Genomic DNA, 3,812 nt, shown 5'->3' on the forward strand with positions numbered 1-3,812 from the left:
GCCTTAGCATAGCCTGGGGAATTGGAAGAGTAAAACTTGGAGGACCAACCCATGTATCCGCACAGCCCCAGGCAGGCATCCCATAACAGCAGCCTTCCTGGGCTTCAGCAAAGCCCAGGTGGCAAGCCTCCTCCAGCAGCAGACCTTCATTTGCTTCAGCACACCTCTGGTCAGGCAGTATCCTCCAGCAGCAGTCCTACATGCACTTCAGTGCAGCCAAAGGCAGGCAGGTGTCCCCACAGCAACAGACCTCCCCATATTTCCCCCCGGCCCTGACCATGCAGGCTTCCTTTAGCAGCAGACCTCCACGTGCTTCAGCTTACCCCAAGGTGGGCAGGCATGTCCAGTGGCCAGTGGACTCCATATGCTTGAGTGGAACCCAGAGGAATGTATAAAAAACCCTACCTGGCCTCAGCACATGCCAGACCACTACCACTAGGACCCCAGATCATCACTAGATTAGCTGTCTGACCTCTAAAACCTCCAGCTTCCAGCATCTAAGGCCCCAGCACACAAAGCCAGTGGCCACATTCCTGGTCCCCAGCACGAGAACCTTGGGATAGTGCCTCCTGTGCTCTAGCAAGAGAGCTCAATTTTAAAAGCAAAGAAAGGCAAACAAACGAGCAAGAAGCAAAAACAGACATTGACCATTAATTAAAATGGTGATAGGGAATATCAAAACACAAATTCAGAATAGGAGAAACCTTGTTAATATACATACATCTGAAACCTCAGAGTGGAATACAAATTGGTCTCAAGCCCAAAAATCCTTCTTTGAAGTACTCAAGAAGGATTGTAAAGGTCAAATTAGAAAGTAGAAGAAAAATTTGGAAAATTAATGAGAAGTGTGTAAGAGACAATCAATAGGTTGGAAAAGGAAGGACAAAAATTGACTGAAGAAAACACTTCCTTAAAAATACAATTGGACAAAGGGGAAAAAAGTAGCCATATGAAGAAAACACCACTTAAAAATACGATCAGCCAAATGGAAAAGGAGGTACAAAAACTAACTAAAGAAAATATTTTCTTAAGATAAGAATCAGGGGGGGCAGAGCCAAGATGGTGGAGTGAAGCAGTGACCTGCTTGAGTTCTCCTCCAAACCCCTCCAAATACTCATCAAAAGTGGCTCTAACAAATTCTGAAGCAGTAGAACCACAAAAAGACAGAGTGAAACAAATTTCCAGCCCAAGACAACCTGGATGATTGATCTCAAAGGTGTATCGCACCGGGCTGGGAGCACAGGGCAGGACTGGACTCGCAGACATAGCAAACCTGGAGCAGGCCTCAGAAGACTGAATCATGGGCAGCTGTGGAGGTTTCCTGACTCCTCAATTCACAAATGCCAAAGACAATGTAGAAGGTCAGTGGGAAAAGTCTGTTTCTGTCGGTGCTGAGAAAGGAAGGCTGGATCTCAGTTCCATTACCCAAGAGCATGGCCCTGGGGGTAGCAGCTGCTTCCTGAGCTTCCAGCCCACAGACTGAGGGGGAACCCAGTGGCTTATCAGGTATCTCCTTGCCAGTGCTGAGGCAGCAATCTCTTGCTTTGACTGTGTTGGATCTGGTTCACAGTTCTGGGTGGTGGTGCTGGGGTGAGGAGGAACGCTGCAGTGGTGGAGCTTGTAGTGGCTGTAGAGATGAACCCCTCCTCACAGTTACTGAACAGAAAGGAGTACTTGTGGTCACAGGCCAGGAAAGGAGCAAACACCTCACCCCTTCTCATACCACCTTGCAAGAACTGAAAATTTATAGGTCCCTACAAGTATCTCTGAAAACAGCTATACAAACCCCTGAAGCTTGGGACAGTACATCGTCCACACTGGAAGCAGATTCATACCTTAACAAAGAGTTTAAAACTCAAGTAATTGGCTGGGATCATGAGCAAGCAGCACAAAAATAGTAACACTATATTATCTTACTTTGGTGAAAAAGAAGACCAAAATATACAACCAGAAAAAGACAATGAAGTCAAAGCTTCTTCATCCAAAGTCTCCAAGAAAAATCTGAATCAGTCCCAGGCCCTGGATATTGAGAAGCAGGTAAGGGAAGTAGAGGAAAAACTCAGAGTGATGCAAGAAAATCACAAAAAAACAAGTCAGCAGCTTGCTAAAGGAGACCCAAAAAAATACTGAAGAAAAAACACCACCTTAAAAAAATAGCCTAACCCAAATGGCAAAAGAGGTCCAAAAAGCCAATGAGGAGAAAAATGCCCGAAAAAGAAAAATTGGCCAAATGGAAAAGGAAGTACAAAAGATTACTGAAGAAAATGCTTCCTTAAAAATTAGAATACAGCAATTGGAAACTAGTGACTTTATGAGAAATCAAGACACTGTAAAACAAATCCAAAAGAAGTGAAAAATTAGAAAACAATGTGAAATATCTCATTGAAGAAACAACTGACCTGGAAAATAGAACCAGGAGAGAGAATTTAAAAATTATTGGACTATCTCAAAGACATGATCAAAAAAAGAGCCTAGACATCATCTTTCAAGAAATTATCAGAGTTCCACTTCCGGAAGCCAAGATGGTGGAGTGAAAAGGTAGTCGCTCTCACTCTCCCCTATCAACCTCTGAACACCCAGAAAATATCAGCCCAGAAAAAAAAACCTGGAACACCTGAACTAGAAGAAAGACAGGAGCAGCAGTGCAGCAGCCCAGCAAATGGGTCTCCCAGTGCCTCAGCAAAAATAAGGGGCCAGGCAGAGAAGTACCCTGCAGCATTCATCTGAAAGGAGGTGAAGAAAACAACCTAAAGGCTTCCTAAAGCCTATACCTTGCTGATTCCAACCTAACACCAGGTGAGCTGTAGGAGCCCTGAAGCCTGCAATTGTGAAGAAATCCTGAAGCCCAGGTGGTTGAGCAGGCAAACACCAACACCTGGACCTCCCAGTGCCTCAGTGAGGGTGGGGGAACCGGTGAACCAGCTCAGAAAACCACCAGGTCTCGCACTCCACCAAAGGAATCTCCCAGTGCATTAGCAGAAAGAGGGAGACAACACTGCAGGGGCCCCAGGCAGATAAACACCTGCAGCACCATCTAAAAGGAGCTGAAGAAAGCTAAAGGAAAGGAAAAGCAGGCAACCTAGAATTGCCTGAAAGTTCCAGCCTTGCTGATTCCAGCCCAACACAGGTAAGCTGCCAGAAACCTACAGCCTCCAATTGCCAGCATAAGAGGCCCCAGCACACAAAGCCAGTGACCAAGACCTAGGCTCCCAACAAAAGCTTGGGTCAGTACCCTCTGTTCCCCAGCAGGAGAGCTCAATCTCTTTCAAGGCCAGGGAATAAAGAAACACCATGAGTAAAAAGAAATGTACCATAGATTCATATTATGAGAAGAGTGAAGATCAAGACAGAAATTCTGAAGAGGACAACATTGTCAACAAACCCACATCTGCAACAACAAAAGGGAATATGAACTGGTCTGAAGCCCAAAAAGCCTTCTTAGAAGAGCTCAAGAAGGATTTTAATAGTCAAATGAGAGAGGTAGAAGAGTCCTTCAAAAATACAATTGGCCAATTGGAAAAAAAAATACACTGAAGAAACAAGTCCCTAAAAAACACAATTGGCCAGTTGAAGAAGGAAGTACAAAAACTAACAGAAGAAAACAATCTGTTAAAAGAATTGGACAAATGGAAACTAATGTCTCTATGAGAGAGCAAGAATCAGTCAAACAGAAACAAAAAAATGAAAAAAAATGAAAATGTAAAATACCTCATCAGTAAAACAACGACCTGGAAAATCGACTCATGAGAGACAATTTGAAAATTATTGGACTACCTGAAAATCATGATGAAAAAAAGAGCTGGACAGTATCT

This window comes from Phascolarctos cinereus, unplaced genomic scaffold, assembly GCF_003287225.1.
Source record: "Phascolarctos cinereus isolate Bilbo 61053 unplaced genomic scaffold, phaCin_HiC Scaffold_4;HRSCAF=312, whole genome shotgun sequence".
NCBI lineage: Eukaryota > Metazoa > Chordata > Mammalia > Diprotodontia > Phascolarctidae > Phascolarctos > Phascolarctos cinereus.